The 18,259-nt window shown below is 43.3% G+C and overlaps 1 pseudogene across 1 annotated transcript in view; it reads right to left on the reverse strand.

Annotated features, from left to right (window-relative positions):
- Window positions 1–18,259, reverse strand: part of LOC310867018 (phospholipid-transporting ATPase IH-like) — a 64,920-nt pseudogene that overhangs the window by 34,543 nt on the left and 12,118 nt on the right. The window contains exons 2-4 of the transcript XR_014571065.1: window positions 6,696–6,818; window positions 2,921–3,012; window positions 1,198–1,279 (exon numbers count right to left, since the gene is read on the reverse strand). The product of XR_014571065.1 is annotated as a phospholipid-transporting ATPase IH-like (transcript). The remainder of the gene's footprint in view (window positions 1–1,197; window positions 1,280–2,920; window positions 3,013–6,695; window positions 6,819–18,259) is intronic.

Consider the following 18,259-nt stretch of genomic DNA (forward strand, 5'->3'; position numbering starts at 1 on the left):
GTAAAATGAAACACTCTCACGTTACACTCTCAAGAGTTAAAAAGGTCTAAAACGGGTCCATTTGGTTACCAACTCTCTCTCTCATCATTCAGCTGGGGGGGGGGGGGGGGGGGGACCACCTGGAACCTGGTCCCCGGACCACTGGTTTGAGAACCACTGGGGTTAGAGGGTGAAAGTCATACACGGTAATTAATTAGATTCGCGTTCCGGGGCGCTCGGTGACCCTGTTTCCTGGATCTCAAGCCAGCCATGTCATGTTTTAGATTTATGTCCAATAAAGTCCCAGGCTTCCTTTAAGCCAGGAGAGCTTCATCTATCAACCGATAGTGTCCCATCCCTCAGGAGAGCGTCATCTATCACTGATAGTATCCCATCCCTCAGCTCGGCACCACCGTGCAGTTGGAGGAGAGGAGAGGAAGCCTACCCCTCGAGGGCGCCGGATACTCAGCCAGAGCGATTAACACATTTAGACCTGAGGACGGTTCTACAAATGTCTTCTAAATCCTCCGTTTTCTTGAAAAAACCCCATGTTTCTATGTCAGTCGTTCTCATACATTTTCATATCAAGAACCCCCAAAAATATGTAATTGACCACCGACCCCCATTTGAAAATGTGTCGTTCCAGGAACCCCCCCCCCCAGAAGCAAAGATTTGAGTTAAAAACGTTCGCTCTGAAAGAACGTATATTCAAAGATTTGTGCAGCATTTTCACGATTTCTGCAAAAATAGCAGACCTACAAGCTCGTAGCGCGGCACTCGGTGCTTGAAAAACACCAAAAGGGGTTCCCGGACAGAATGGATTAACACAGGAGACCATTCATTATCATATTTCTCACATCGCCAGACATATTCAATAGTGTGTCCTCTGCGCCCGAGAGAGAGGAATGTACATGTGGGTTTGCAGGGCACGCTAGAACGAGCATGCGCGTGCGTGTGCGTGTGTGTGTGTGTGTGTGTGTGTGTGTGTGTGTGAGAGAGAGAGAGTTTTGTCTTGCGTGGGCATACAGTATGTGTGTTGTGAGCATGCATACATGCCTATGGAAGCACATTAGAGGCCGGGAGTCGTGTATGCGGCGGCTATGCGCAAGGGCTTATTGTTGTGGGCAATATATCTTGGAGGTGTTAGTATATGTGTGTGTGTGTGTGTGTGTGTGTGTGTGGGGGGGGGGGGGGGGGGGGGCTTTGAGTGTGTCCTACCTGTTTTATGGAGGTTACAGTGATAACGAAGAAAAGGGGCAGTCCACTGGTGATGGGGCTGGTGGGGGGTGTCGATCATGAGCTGAGGAGGAAGGGAGAGAGGGTGAGGAATACACGACAGATAACGGAGAGGAGAGAACACGAGAAGCATCCAGGGTTACATTTGACAAGGCCCTAGACATAATAGAATCACAGTCACTGTGTCCACTTTACACCGTACTTAAATATAGCAGATTGATGCATACACAGCAGAAACACATTAACTCCGGCGGTGTACAAAATGTAACCAAATCGACCCGTTATGGATCTATTTTTATTCAGATTCGGGTTTGTTTTGAGGGGCTATATCCAGCTTTTGGTGTGTGTGTGTGTGTGTGTGTGTGTGTGCACAAACTTTGTCTTATACAAACATTAAATTCCCGTTGACAACGAATGGACAATTTTACGTCATAGTGTCTGAGTAAATAGACGGTGTCTATTTTATGTCATGATGATTGTACGCCTTTGTCTCCTCAAGGCTCGACTACTGCAACGCACTTCACACCGGGATCCCTATAGCAAGAGCACCCAGAGGCTCCAGTACATCCAGAACAGTGCTGCTAGGATCCTTGGTGAGAGTGCGAAAATACGAACACATCACGCCCATACTTCACTCCCTTCACTGGCTTCTGTCTCCTTCAGGATTGAATACAAGGTCTGCCTCCTCACTCATCAGTGCATCCACAGCAACGCATCCACAGCAACGCATCCACAGCAACGCCCCCCCCCCCCCCCTACTTAAAGGAACTCATTGAACCCCCCAGCCTCCACCCGCTCCCTCCGCTCTGGTACATTAAAACACACTCAAAAGCACAAAGAAAACTCTGCACCATGGGGGACCGGGCCTTCTGCTCAGCTGCTCCTCAGGCTGTGGAACGCCCTCCCCGACCACCTGAGAGCACCACAGTCCGTGGATGCTTTTAAAAAAGGGACTAAAGACCTTCCTCTTTAGCAAGGCATTTGCCTAGTTGGACTTTTAAGCTGCCCGTGACTTCTTTTAACCTTTTAGCTGCTTAGGAAGTTAGGTGTCCACAGAATGTTTTTAACTGTTTTTATTCTTATTTTTCTTTAAAATATTTCTGCCTGTAGCACTTTGAGATTTGCTTCAAATGTAAAGTGCGTTATAAATAAAATGTATTTATTATTATTATTATTATTAGGAGCGCTACTCACTTCACGCGTGACGGGTTGTGCTTCTATAAGCAGCTTTTGTCCCCACATGTCTTAAGATTTGCCATTGATAATGAAAGGGGAATTCCGGTCAACTGTCCGCTAAATCTCAATATTTGCCATTGACAATGAACGGAGAAATGACGTTTTCCGCTAAATATGACGTAAATTAAACATCAAAACATTAAAACGCCATTGGCATTGAAGGGAAAATTTACCTGGGGAGAGCAACGGACCTGAACTCATGCATGAGGAGTGTCCAAGTTGCTCCTTTACACCTGACAGGGGGGAGTTTCCCTGGTTGGACGTAGCGTGTGGAAGGAACACGTTATTCCAACCAGTTCCTTTCCCCTCCATCAGGCGCCCCGGCTGGCCAGGGGGAGGCAGTTCAGAGACCAGGATTATTGCATGTTTTTTTATGAGGGTAGCTACCCTAGGGGACACGGGGAGAACATGCAAACTCCACACGACAAAGACTTGTGGCACTCACTGTCTTCTGCACACACTGACTCACCTGAACCAAGAAGATGCCAAGGAAGTAGAAGTTTGCGATCCTTCCTGAACTGCTCAAACAGGTTTTTGGGGAATGAAGTTCCAGAAGGTGTACTGGAAAAGAGGAAATAGAACCAGAAGGTGGATAAAAATGACACGTTTGTCCACCTTCACTTTGTTTTTCACCACAAGAAGACGATGGTGACGATAGTGTCCAAGCAGCGCATCACTGTGGCAGCAGACTTATTGAACACTGAGCGCACGGCGGCACTTCTTGGATTAACCCCATTTAGATCGAAGGACGATTCTAAAAATGTCTTCTAAAGTTTTCTGAAAAAACCTATGTTTCTATGTCAGTCGGTCTGTAATAGGCCACCATCTGAAAATACGTTGTTCCATGGGGACCCCCCCCCCCCCAGAAGCAAAGATTTGAGTTAAAAACGTTAAAAACGAAAGAATATAATATTCAAAGATTTGCGCCACAAGGTCATAGCACGGCACCAAGTGCCGCGCTATGACCTTGTTAGATCTCGTAGATCTGCTATTTCTCAATAGCTAAAGTACAATATAATGCTTAAAACACCAAGACAGATTCCCGCCCAGAATGGGTTAAGAGATTGTGAATGCGATTGTCATTGCAATTTTACTGTAAATCAGCGAAAGTGTGACTGTTAATTCCTTGTGTCAATAGGTTGTGTTCTTATCAGCAGTTAACAGTTAAGCTTTATATCAAAAGAGAAATCATTTGATCTGCGTTTGCTGTAAACCACACAGAACCATTCATCTTAATTAGGTTCAGGTTCAGGTTTATTTGTCATGTGTATAGATACAGAGTATAAATACAATGAAAATTATTTAGCTCAGAGCACTCTCAGTCTTACATACACAGGACATAAACAAACATCTATAGTGCAAGAAAAAGACAAAGAAAACAGAAGAAAAGTGCAAGTGAAGTGACAAATCAGTGCAATACAGTTCAAGGTCAGCTGTTCAGCAGCCTGACTGCCTGGTGGTAGAAACTGTTAAGGCCTATTCATAGTCTGGTTTTTCGGTGGTGAGGTGACCACCGCTCCGGTGGTGAGCTGACCACCGGAGCTGAAATAACGTTGAGCGGTGGTGAGTAAAAACAGAGAGAAGGGTTGGAGCAGTGGCGGTGGTTTGCTCTTCACCGCGGCTCGTGACGTCATGTTGTAGTTCGGTGGTCACCCCACCACCAAAAATCCAGACTATGTATGAGCCTTTACTGAGACGGGTGGTGCGAGATTTGATGCTCTGGTAGCGTTTTTTGGAAGGGAGTGGTTTGAACAGGGTATTTGCAGGATGGCTGGTGTCTTTCATGATGTTGTGGGCTTTTTTCAAACGAGTGGTGTAGACTTTGTGGAGACTAGGTACAGTAGTTCTGTGCTGCCGATGATTTTAGCTGCTGTTTTAACGGTCCTCTGCAACCTGTTGCAGTCCTGAGCGGTCATGTTACCGTACCAGACTGTGATACAGCCAGTTAAGACACTTTCAATTATACAGCGATAAAAGTTCACTAGTCCTTTTGTATTTAAGCCAAATCTTTTAAGGCGCCTCAGAAAGTACAGTCGCTGCTGCGCCTTCTTGAGGATGTACTCGGTGTTGAGTGACCATGTGAATGTGTCTGTGATGTGTATGCCCAGGAATTTAAAGTTATCAACTATGTCGACAGAGGACAATTTGATGGAAATGTGGGTGTGGATACCTTTGGACTTCCTAAAGTCTACAATGATTTATTTGGTCTTATTGGTGTTAAGTGAGAGGTTGTTGTTATCGCACTTCTATCTCCCTCCTATAGGCCCTCTCATCACCGTGGGTTATTAGTCCGATCACTGTGGTATCATCTGCAAATTTAATTATGCTGTTATTCCCACATCTGGTGACACAATCAAACGTAAACAAACTGTACAACAGAGGACTGAGGCAGCAGCCTTGGGGCGCACCGGTTCTGGTGAGAATTGTGGATGAGCATCTCTCTCCTATGCGTACACACTGGGGCCTGCCTGTCAGAAAATCAAATAGCCAATTACAGATGGAGCTGCCCACACCAAGGCCACTGAGTTTCAGCACTAATTTAGATGGTACAATAGTGTTGAATGTGGAACTATAGTCTATGAACAGTAGTCTGACATGAGAGCTTTTCTTTCCAAGATGTACCAGGGCAGTGTGCAAAGCAAGAGAGATTGCGTCGTCCACAGATCTATTTGAACAGTAAGCAAACTGTAAAGGATCAATACTAGCAGGAAGGAATGATGCTCTTGATATAAGAGATAACCAATTTCTCCAGGCATTTCATGAGAACAGAAGTCAAAGCAATTACGGTAATCCGGAACACAATCGATTGCTGTAATTTAAAGTTCTCCATAACCAGCAATGTGTCAAGTGATAATTCTGTGTATCGAATTATTTGATTCCAAGGCAACATGATCGGACTGGCTCTTCCTCTTCCATGGGCAGAGAGGAGGGAGAGAGCGTACGATAGGATAAAAATGACTCATACCGGATCTCTTGTCCACTAGTCCCTTCCTAACATCTAGTTTTTATCTGTTGACAAAATTGTCAATATATTTACTTATTTAGTCTTTTAGACACAATAGCTTAGTTTTCATCTAGTTTCCATTTAGTTTTCCTCAGTGAAAAAAAGGAAGTCGGCGAACATTTTTCGTCTTAAGTTTTAGTCGATGAAATCAACACTGATTATTAGCGGACTTGGGGCGCAAAACAGGGCCCAGACCGTTATGCCAGAGCCCGTCCCCCAGACAGCCACTATAGAGCACCGCAGTCCCTCCCCCTTTCAGAAAAACGAGTGGCCCAGGAAATGAAAACCCAATGTATTCTCCCATCGGCACTTCTTATTTAATTTATTTAAAGACGGTTTACGCCGCGGACAAAGCCAACTCGGATCGTGACAAATCATGACAACGAACACAATGTTTTGGGCCGATCAAATCATTAGAAAGAAGAAAAGAAAGTCAGGAGACGACACTATTTGTTTTGTTTTTCGTCTCATAAATTATTTGATCTGCCCAAAACATTGTGTTCATTGTCATGATTTGTCACGATCCGAGTTGGCTTTGTCCACGGCGTAACCGTCTATAGTATGCGTGCGTCTGTCTGTGTCATCCTGACGACGGCAGGCACGGCCGTCAGACAGACTGGATGCTCGTCTAATTCCAAGGGACGGATGAATGGTGTTTACGATAAGTCATGTCAGCGTTTGACCAAGTGATTTCGGAAGTAGCTCATGTGGTGGTGTGTGCCATTCATTCATTCATTATGTTATACTTTAGCTATTGAAAAATAGCAGATCTACAAGCTCGTGGCGCAAATCTTTGAATATATCTGCTTTCAGAGCTTTTAAAGATTTTTTTTTTTGCGGCTTACGCCTTTTATTGATTTTTGAAGGGACAGACAGTAGGCTGACAGGAAACGGGAGAGAGATGGGGGGATGACATGCAGTAAAGGCCGTGTCGGGTCCGGGAGTCGAACCCGCGGCACACTGCGACTGGATTACCAGTCCGGTGCCCAGACCGTTACACTACGGCCTGGGCCAGCTTTCAGAGCTTTTAACTCAAATCTTTGCTTCTGGGGGGGGGGGGGGGGGGTCCCTGGCATATTTTCAGATGGGGGTCGGCGGCCAATTACATATAATATTGGGGGTCCTTGACATGAAAATGTTTGAGAACGACTGACATAGAAACATACGTTTTTTCAAGAAAACTGTCCGTTTTTAGAAGACATTTTGTAGAATGGTCCTCAGCTGCACACATCACGCTCACCTTGGAGGAGACGATGTGGTTATCGGGGTACCGCTGAGGGATGTAGGCCTCAGCCCCCGGAGGAGGCTCCTTGTGACCGATGTACACTGTCCGGTTGTCCACCCAGATCTCCTCCCCCACACACTGAGAGAGACAGAGAGAGAGAGACAGAGAGAATGAGAGAGAGAGAGAGAGAGAGAGAGAGAGAGAGAGAGAGAGAGAGAGAGAGAGAGAGAGAGAGAGAGAGTGAGTTTAGGTGCCAAAATCCCCAAAAAATATTTTATCAAATAGATTAGAGTCCACTTCCAACATACATTTTCTTCATTTATTAAAACAAAACAAAAAAATCCAAAGTGTGAAAACATAATCAAACAAAAACGTGCTCAGTGCTGTCTTCCACTTAGAACAACTTGTACTGAATGAAGTCACTGTGACCCTGGCTCATTAAATATAGGCCTATACTATAGTACTGTCTCAACACCTGTTCTCAATTAACACAGCTGATCAAAGCAGATCCCTGCACAGATCAATTATGGCCAGCTCTACTACTAACAGAATAGTTGAACATTAAACTACAAAAAAAAATTGCAATTAAAACACAATTCTCACAATTCACAGGAATATACTGTAAGTGTTTTCAGATATATGAGAAAGAGAGAGAGAGAGAGAGAGAGAGAGAGAGAGAGAGAGAGAGAGAGAATGTGGGGTTGCCTCACACCTTCCAATTGCTGTCACAACTCATAACCTACTTACTATTATTATACGGTAACAATCACAGTAATGCACTCTGGATAGCTCACACATACATGAATGCCAGCTGCCTCTCTAGTGCATCAGAATTTGGCAGAATTTTACTATTTCTAGATGTTGGTTTAATGCCCAAACGTATGCTGTTATGTATGATATAAATACTTTAAATATTTAGTGTGTGTCACTACTTCTCAGCATCCCATCAAATCAGGTCAAATTCCTCATGCTTTTAATATACAGACATACAGATTCTCACGCCCTCCTAATTATTGTGATAATCCCAAAAAGCTGAATGTTACATAAGACTTCCCTAAAGTACTTTTGTCACTACTCTGATTCTACTTCAAGGACATGAAAGTCGAGTGGCATCAGAACATGGAGTTGTTGTTTATCTTTGACAGTTTTCCTCAAACAACTCCCTCCCAGTAGCAACATGTACAAGACAGGAGTCATTCTAATACAAAGTAGCAACATGTACAAGCCAGGATGTCGTTCTAATACAAAGTAGCAACATGTACAAGCCAGGATGTCGTTCTAATACAAAGTAGCAACATGTACAAGCCAGGATGTCATTCTAATACAAAGTAGCAACATGTACAAGCCAGGATGTCGTTCTAGTACAAAGTAGCAACATGTACAAGCCAGGATGTCGTTCTAATACAAAGTAGCAACATGTACAAGCCAGGAGTCTTTTTCTTTTCTTTTTTTTTTTTTTTTTTATCCCACGATTTTGTAACCCAGTTTTCTTTTCACCCAGTGCCAATTATCTAATGTAATCCTGGGCGCTACACTTCCTCTGCCAACCTGGGGGGGCAGCGGACTGACCTCAGGAGTCATTCTAATACAAAGTAGCAACATGTACAAGCCAGGAGTCATTCTAGAATAGATGCAGAACTAAACAAACTAACAAACCAAACCTAGAGAATTGTACATCAGACCTCCTCATGACATCCAATGAGGAGGAGCATAACTCTATGAACATCAAAAACACAATGAATTGAACAGTATGAACAGTGTGAACAGTACGAACAGTAAGCGCATTATTGGCTATTTCCCCTACCATAAGCCCTCAATTCATTCAGGGCTTATGGTAGGGGAAATAGCTTTCGCACAAAATAACACCTGGACCTCTTTGGTGGGAACTACAAATAAAGGTAAGAAACGCCTTCTAGTCTGAACATTCCCCTTTAACGTACTACATTTTGAAGAGAGATAATATCATGACATTCACCACTGTCTCTTGAGCAAGATTCCAACTCAGGATATTGCGAATAATAGGTCAAGTGAGCCAGCAGGAGACCTATGCTCTCCTATTATGGTGTTGATTTGAATGGATGATGATGATTGGAGATCAGATCATCATACAAAAGCATTGATTTTGTCAGCTGTTATAAATCATGCCGTCACCATTACACCAGTGTTGTTTTTGGCAGCAAATTTTGATTTTAGTTTTAGTCATAGTCTCTTCAATAGTTTTCAATTAGTTTCAGTCACATTTTAGTCAGCCGGAATGTTTTAGTGTTAGTCTAGTTTTAGTCGACTAAATATCATACGATGTTAGTCGACTAAATCTACAGTTGATTTAGTCGACTAAAATGTAGTTTGGTGGGCGTTGGTGCCGAAATCATTTCGGCACTACAGCGCCGAAACAGTGGTGAAATAGGAGTATGAATCGGCCCTTAGTCATCGTGGCTTAGTTTTTATTTCGTTTTTATGTCGTTTTTGTCAGTGAAAAAAGGTAGTCGACGAACATTTTTCATCATAGTATTAGTCGACGAAAACAACACTGCATTACAACAAGTTGAATATACCCAGAAAGAGCTGTACAACCCATCTCCCCATCCATCAGGCTCACAGAAGCACGATAAAATCCATTACATACTATAATACCATTTCACCAAAAGATATGGCACAGAATGATCACAGTCAGCAACAAATACATGGAGATGGTTATAGCTGCTATTGGATAGGAACTGGGCATATTGAGTAGGAAAAAGTAAGAGGAAGGAGAAAAACAGCAAAAGATCATGGAAGACAAATACAGGAGGGTTGATCATTCTGATCATTAAAACCCTTGAAGAACATGACTCTAATTCCACCAAAGATTACACCAAGGGGAACCGGTTCAGTTCTTTTTGGTTCTTAGTCCATGAGCCAGAGCTCCAAAATTGGAACGTTAATTAAGAATTGAGTGGGCAAAACCTTACCTATCCCATTTTGGGTGGGAACGGGGAACCCCTTTTGGTGTTTGAAGCATTATGTTATACTTTAGCTATTGAAAAATAGCAGATCTACATTGCTACGAGCTTGAAGGTCTGCTATTTTTGAAAAGTCTTGAAAATGCGGTGCAAATCTTTGAATATATATTCTGTCAGAGTGAACGTTTTAAGTCAAATCTTCGCTTCTGGAGTTCCCTGGAACTACATATTTTCAGATGGGGGTCCGCGGCCAAATACAGGTAGTTCTGGGGGTCCTTGACGTGAAAAGGTTTGAGCACCACTGACATAGAAACATAGGTTTTTCAGAAAACTGTCAGGATTTAGAAGACATTTGTAGAATATGTTGTCAGGTCTAAATGGGCTATATTAGAGTTGGCACAGCCGCACCGTATCAAGCCCAGATCCTTGTGATTCAAAGGTGAGTGCTCTATACAACTGAGCTACAGTACCTAGACACACAACTACCTTCAGCCACCGAGTGGCGCGCTACGAGCTTGTAGGTCTGCTATTTTTGAAAAATCGTGAAAATATTTATTTCAGAAAACTGGAGGATTTAGAGGATTATTTTTTTTTATTCTTTAGGTCAGGCCTAAATGGGTTATATACCACCAAAAAAGGCCTGCTGTTGACAGTGCATTGAGGGAGGCTAACACAGATATTTTATGAGTCCATAATGAAATAGACCTGGTGGGTAGGTCTGGAATATATGCAGGGCTCTCCAAGAAACGGCAGAAAATGCAGCACGTCGACAATATTCAGCTGTGTGTTTTTCCAGTTGGCTTCCCCCCCGTGCCTCCGAAGGCTTTGGCCTGAGTGGGCAGTGTATGAGCACAGCGTTTGGCAGAGAGTACTGAGCCTGACACAGCTCAACGCATAAGCGTTGACCATTAGGCAGAAGGCTCCTGCAACAAACGTTTCAGTGGAAACGGCGGTCTTGCATGGGGACTTCTGCAGAATTACAGTTGTATTGTAGCTCACATTGTATCTTTTTTATTACTGTAATTTCTAGCGGATGATGCAGTGACAATTACCGCACGTTTTCTCTGTAACCTGGATTCCTTGGTGTGCTTTGAATCAAAGAAACTAGGCTATTAGGCCAATATCTCTATTGTATATATCTCTATTGTTCTATTGTTCAGTGTTCGTCGACTAAAACCAAGACGAAAAATGTTCGTCGACTACCTTTTTCCACTGACGAAATCTAAACGGAAACGAAATGAAAACTAAGCTACGACGACTACAACTAAGACTAAATATACTGACAATTTTGTCAACAAATAAAAACTAGACTAAAATGTTAGGAAGGGACTAGTCAGTGGACAAGAGATCCAGTATAAGTCATTTTACACTTGGTTGCATGCTGAAAATAGTTGATCTACAAGCTCACAATGCGTCGCGCTGTGACACGTTGTGAGCTTGTAGATCTGATATTTTCAGCGAGTGTAAAATCAGCCATTACGACGGCATCAAGGCCCACCAAAATACATTTTAGTCGACTAAATCAACTGTAGGTTTAGTCGACAAAAATCCTGATATTTAGTCGACTAAAACTAGACTAACTAAAACATTCCAGGTGACTAAAACAAAAATGAAAACTATTCAAGAGACTATGACTAAATCTAAAATCAAAATACGCTGCCAAAAACAACACTGGTTCAGTTAATAACCCATTTAGACCAGGAACTGTCCCTATACGCAAGAAAACCTTTCAATCTGCGAACCCCTTTTTGGGATTGATGTTGTTATGTACAGTATATAGCAACATACATGTTTTTGTAAAAGAAAACTTAGGTCAGGATTTAGAAGGCGTTTTAAGAATCTGCCTCATTTCTAAATGGGCAAAAAACATGAATACTACATGAAGCTTGCCAGGAGTATACAGGGTCAAATTCGCAACAGACCGAACAAAAAATCACACCAGTGTGATCTGAGTGGTGCAACTCCGTGTGGGGGGTCCCCGGGGGGTCCCCGAAAGTTCCTCCAGACCCACAGGAACGCTATTTTCGTGATCGGACAGACCAAGACAGGGACCCAGACAGGGACACACATAGCTGTCTATAGGAGTGGTTGCACCACTCAAAAACAGAAAGCCACTGGAGACCATGAGCTCAGTTTGTACACTCATCCACACGGATCACAGCAGGCATTTGGCAGCCGGGTAAAAATAGACATCAAGCCAATGGACTGGCCGACTTGAGCTCCCTCCAAAACATTAGGGGAACAACATGACCCAGAGAGACACAGAGAGAGAGAGAGAGAGAGAGAGAGAGAGAGAGAGAGAGAGAGAGAGAGACTTTTTTTTTTTAGTTTTTATATTATATATTTACAACGGCAACAATCACTTGTTTTCAGTCAAACATTCATGTCATTAACCAAGGGCATCACAAGAGTGAAAGAGAAAGAAAGAAAGAAAGAAAGAAAGAAAGAAAGAAAGAAAGAAAGAAAGAAAGAAAGAAAGAAAGAAAGAAAGGATAAATAACCAAATGAGATAGGTACTTAAATTTCATGAGATAAAAAGAGACTGGCACAATAACAAAAATCTGTTAAGAAGCGAGACTGGAGAGAAAGCGACAGGCGGACAGGTGGTTGGCTGAGAGAGAGAGACCCTGTTAAGTAGAAACGGAGACAGTAATAGCTAGCATGACGACAGGATGATCCATGACTCACAGCACGAACAGAGTTAGGGAGATATGAGAGTCATAGGCCAAAACAACACCCTATACCTAATAATTCCCTTCGCTCAGATGTAGTCGTGCGTTTGTGCGTGTGCAACTGTCAGTCTGTCAGGACCAGCACTTTGTATTAGAGAAAACCGAAAAGGTTTGGTCAAATGTAATGTGACAAGTGACAGAGGTAGAGAGAGTAGAGAAAGAGAGAGAGAGGGGGTTATAGGGGTGAAAGTTTGTATATACCGTTTTTTTTGCAGAGATGCATGTGCTATCCACAGTAGATGAGTTAGGCCAAAAGGACATGGATATAAAATTGCACAGTGAACCTCGTAGCTAACCAGCCGGTTGGTTTACGGTTTCTCCCCCAGCAGCCCCCACCATTTCCCAATTTATTTCTCTCCCTTTTACTCCTCCTCCTTCCATTCACATCCCCCCGTGCTCGTCTTTCTCTGTTCCCCTCTCTTCACCTCTCCTCAGATCCTCCTGGCACTGTGTTCTCCTCGACGACAATGTGACTGCAGGAGGGGAGCGGTACGGAGAGACAGAGAGAGAGAGAGAGAGAGAAAGCTTTGTGGTCCATAGCTATCTGATCATTAATCCGCCCTGATCCGTATCAAACCCTGGCCCCACTGTTCCCACTCTATTTCGCTGCTCCATCAAACAGAGTGGCTTGCCTGGTTGAACAAAGGGCACGGTGGGCTTTGTCTTTTATTAATCACACTAAAATGGCCCCGCGAGTGAAGGCGCCGATGTTTTACATCATCACCTGCAACACAGTCGGGGAGGAAGTCAGGGAGTTTAGGATTAAAAAAAACAAATGGTGGACTTTGAAGTCAGAGCCATATGGGCTTGCAACGTGTTAACACCGTCGCCTCTCTCCGTCTATGTTTAACCAGTTGCTCACATCTTAAAATATGTGTATGTATGCTATTATTATTATTATTGAGTGTGTGTGCACAACACACACACTCAATAATACTACCTAGTCATGAAATAGCAGTCACCGACTCTGCAGAATTTTTCTTTTTGCCACCTTACTGATCAGATGTATCGGAGATTAAAATAGGGTGCATTTTGCGTCCCAAAACGCAGTTTATAGTTAAGGGAGGGATGCAATAAAACAATGACCTCTGCATCCACGGGATGCACTATTGTACTACTGTACTGGTTTCTATTCTAGTTTATTTAGCTAGAATATACATGAATATAACCACATTATATGAAATGGGAGTTAAACGCTGCAATTTGTAAAAATGGCAAAATATGACTCCTAACGTGGTTGAAGTGGGACTCATAAAATGTCCCTGGGACTCATCTAAAAGACCACCCCTGCATCCCGGGACTCATTACATTGAAACCCTATTTACATATGTGTCTCCATCGTGCTGTATGTACTGTACTGTTTTTTCCTTGCCCTGTAACCTGCTGTACTGTCGTCCGTCCTTGGTGCCTGAATTTCCCCAGCGGGATCAATTAAGGTTTTATCTTAGATCTAATCTTAGATTAGAAGCACATGGACCTATAATGTGGACTCAAACTGCATCATGATCTAGTTTCATTTTGATATTAACTTGAGATCTTAATGACAATTGCCTTTTGTGTAATACTGTGTGGAAACATGCCTGCCATTTGACGGAGCTTTACACTGAAACATTTTTAACAATGAAAGCCTCAATGGGAATTTAACCCTCCAAACCCTACTGGTGCTCTTAACCCATTTAAAGTTATAATAATAAAAATGAGTCTTCTAGTGACTAGAAGACTCATTTTTATTATTATAACTAGAATCTAGTCTTCTGAAAGACAGTTTTCTGAAAAAACAATGTTTCTATATCAGTGATTCTCAAACCATTTCATGTCAAGGACCCCCAAACATTATCATCATCATACTATAATTCTAACAATGAATGAATGAATGAATGAATGTCAGAAACACTGCCGTAGCTCCTCACAGCCTGCACCAATCGCTCCCACTTTTCACACAGGCATTGACCATAATAATATGGAGGTCTTAACGGAGCCCTTTTTTCGATTTCACACATTAATGATTAATAATGAATCTATTAGTGAATTAACCTGTGTTAATGTCTGTGTGTGTGTTGCATCCTTTGGCCGTCTTCTCCTACTAAACCACACCGTTTGCACACATCTCACCATGCACAACACCAACAGCTAGCCTGTCCACACCTCAACCACTACTTTGCATTCATATTCATGTCATATTTACAGTACAATACCCATTTATATGAAATAATAATCCAACCGCACCCAGGACGCAGTACCCCCCGTGGCCACAAGGGGGGTACTGAACAACTCATCTCCCCGCAAATCACGTGTCACCAGTGTCACCAGTGAAATGCATGTTGGGACGGACACAGACCATCTGTAAACAATTCCCCCCCTATCAGTAATGTGATCTATTACATCGCACACTGAACATGATTTGCTGTTCATATATTCAGAACGGGTAAGGACTAGTCATTATAATAATAATTATGTAATTGGCTGCCGACCCCCCATCGGAAAATATGTTGTTCCACGGACCTCCCCAGAAGCAAAGATTTGAGTTAAAAACGTTCGCTCTGAAAGAATATATTATATATTCAAAGATTTGCACTACATTTTTCACGATTTTTCAAAAAATAGCAGACCTCGGTGCAGCGCTATGAGCTTGTAGATCTGCTATTTTTCAATAGCTAAAGTATAACATAATGCTTAGTTAAAACACCAAAAGGGGTTCCCGCCCAAAATGGCTTAAGCTGCACAAGACAGATTACAATACACTGACCACAAAGACATTCACCATCCGAGCGAACCATCCTATCGCATGGTGTCTCTCTAGCTCATTACTAGCAAAGGGGGGGGATGATAATAAAGGCCGCCATTAACTGGGCTGATTAAAGGCTCCTGTGTGATGCCTCCTCCACTGTATCACGCTGCCCTGCGGTGCCACAGACCATGTTAAACAGGTATCCTTCATTAACCCACATATTACATTAAATTCCCCCCGACTGGGTTCTTCCTTAATGAAGTGGTCTTCGTTAACGAAGGCAACGGGCACGTCGTAATTCATGCTTGCCACAACACAGATGTCTGAGAGTTTGTGCAACGTGCATGTTTTATATACCTGCACCGGTTCCAGGAGGTAGAAGAAACCCCCATTTGTTTCAGAAAATGAAAAAAAAAAAAAGAGTTTTAAGCATAGAGTAATAAAAGGATAGAGACCGAACCGGAGAGTTAGCCCCGCCCCCCGTTGCTCAGCAGCGTTTTTTTAAGCACCCGGAAGACTGACGGAAGTACAATTCTAAATCAATGGCTCGAGCGAGCGGAGGTTTAGCCTAGCCTAGCCCCGGACCTCAATTTTGAGGTCCGGGCTTACGCACATGACGTCATGAACGTCGGTCCACCTTCATTAAAGTGCTGCAATTCCACATTTCGCCAGTAGGTAGTGGCAGCTTCAATGTTGGATAGCCTGAAGGCCTATTCATAGTCTGGATTTTCGGTGTTGAGCTGACCACCGGAGCTGAAATAACGTTGAGCGGTGGTGAGTAAAAACAGAGAGAAGGGCTGGAGCGGTGGCTTGCTCTTCACCGCGGCTCGTGACGTCATGTTGTAGTTCGGTGGTCACCCCACCACCGTAAATCCAGACTATGTATGAGCCTTTACTGGGGGCTTGGTTTTAAGCCGTTCCTGAACATTTCTATTAGTAACACACGAGCTCCACCAATCAGAGACGTCACAGCTAACACATCAGGATTGTGGGTAGTGAAGTATTTCTCTGTGCATTTAGAGCATACTCATAAAATTTAACAAATTGAACACTGTTCATTCGCGTCTTTCGCCAACTCTGTTTAACTCTAGGACCGCAGTCGGCGTCACTGCGCATGCGCGCCGTTGACGACCAGTGGTGTCATGCTCGTAGAGCGCAGTACCAGGCCGTGGTACCAGTAAAATTTATGACGTGCACGCGCAGGTACGGAATGGAACGGTGCACGTAACCCTAGATTCAAGAGAAGAGGCACCAACCTCGCATCACCAGTCCGCACCAAGTACCCAGTGGTCTAGGTTTACTGCCCCCCCCCCCCCATTTTCACAGCGTGTCAAGTACCGTGCAGATTAATTCAAATGGCTATACTACTTTGCATAACAACAGCTTTAGCGCACGTAGCCTATACGGTAAGCATGCACACTTACAGCAGTATAGGCTATGGCTCCAGTAGGCTATACTGCTGCTGTGTGGTGTTCTGCACACAAGAAGAATGCCTCCTCCTCCATCAAAGAACGGATTCATTCGTCAAAAGCAAACTTCTTTAGTTTCGCTAGTGTGCAGTAAAGATGTTTGTCTGACTATTTTAAGTCTACTTTTGTGTTTGTGTGTCTAAAACTCTCATACACTATTTAACAATAGGCTTAGGATATGCAGCTGTTCTGTGTTCATGCTGCGATGCACACATTTACGCGCGTGCAGTGCCGTGCACGTGAGTGCGTGACGTTCTGTGGTACCGAAAAAACAGCGCCCCCTGTTGGTACCCTATACATACGGACAGACAGACAGACAGACAGACAGACAGACAGACAGACAGACAGACAGACAGACAGACAGACAGACAGACAGACAGACAGACAGACGGACAGACAGACATACGGACATTGCTGGTTCTAGGAGTGGTTGCACCACTCAAAAATAAATCACCATTACACCACTGTTGACAACACACTTCCGGGTATACGCCCCCAGAGGAGTTTTAGCAGCTCAACATTAGCACTAGCAGCATGTTATTTACAAATGGAGCAGGACGTGTGTTTTGCAACGACGGGTCGCGTAGCTGCGACGGGTCGTGTGTGTGTGTGTGTGTGTGTGTGTGTGTGTGTGTGTGTGTGTGTGTGTGTGTGTGTGAGAGAGAGAGAGAGAGAGTGATGAGTACACACACAGACTCCCCCATGGGGAATGCTTCGGGGACCACTCGGGGGTCCCAGACCACCTGCCTAATATTAATATTTTAATTGTGTGCCCCTCCCAACTTCCCAAGCTTAAACCTTAACAACTCCCTCCCCCAGCCCCAGCACACCTCAAAATACATAACGGTACATTAATAACATAATCTATTATTAATCAATTTTGACCTGAGGATGATTTAAAAAAATAAGTCTTCTAAATCCTAACAGTTTTCCGAAAAACCTATGTTTCTATGTGCTCCTTTTTCACGTCAAGGACCCCCAGAATTATCTGTATTTGCGCCGCGGACCCCCATCTGAAAATTATGTTGTTCCAGCAGGGACCTCCCAGAAGCAAAGATTTGAGAGCGTCCGCTCTGAAAGAATAATATATATTCAAAGATTTGCGCAACATTTTCACGATTTTTCAAAAATAGCAGACCTACAAGCTCATAGCGCGGCACTCGGTGCCGCGCTACGAGCTTGTAGATCTGCTATTTTTCAATAGCTAAAGTATAACAATGCTTTAAAACACCAAAGGGGGTTCCCGCCCAAAATGAGTTCAATTGCATTACCCACACTGCACATAATTTGGTGTTCATATTCGAACGGGTAAGGACTAGTATATAGTATAGTTTTACAACCAGGAGCCTTGCGGTAACTGGATTGTTACGACATTATGATGTAGTAGTAATAAATAGTAGTAGTAGTAGTAGTAAGCCTTGCTGAGCCATGAGGCCCATAAGCTGATGATAAAATCCTTTATGGAGAATTAGGAAAGGGATTTTCACTTCTGGAAACTCACTGTCTCACTATCTGCACTACAGATATATATTATTATTATTATATTATAAAAAATACAAATGATACAGAATCCTCGGGTGCCTTGAACTGAAGGACATAATAATTATGTTTTCACTACACTGAAATGAACGATACGTTTCATACAAAATGACGTGATTGTATAATTGACTCACAATCACTTGAAGACTCGACATTATCATATTCTGAT

Source organism: Protomyctophum parallelum, assembly GCF_964188405.1.
Source record: "Protomyctophum parallelum genome assembly, chromosome: 11".
In the NCBI taxonomy this organism is placed as follows: Eukaryota; Metazoa; Chordata; class Actinopteri; order Myctophiformes; family Myctophidae; genus Protomyctophum; species Protomyctophum parallelum.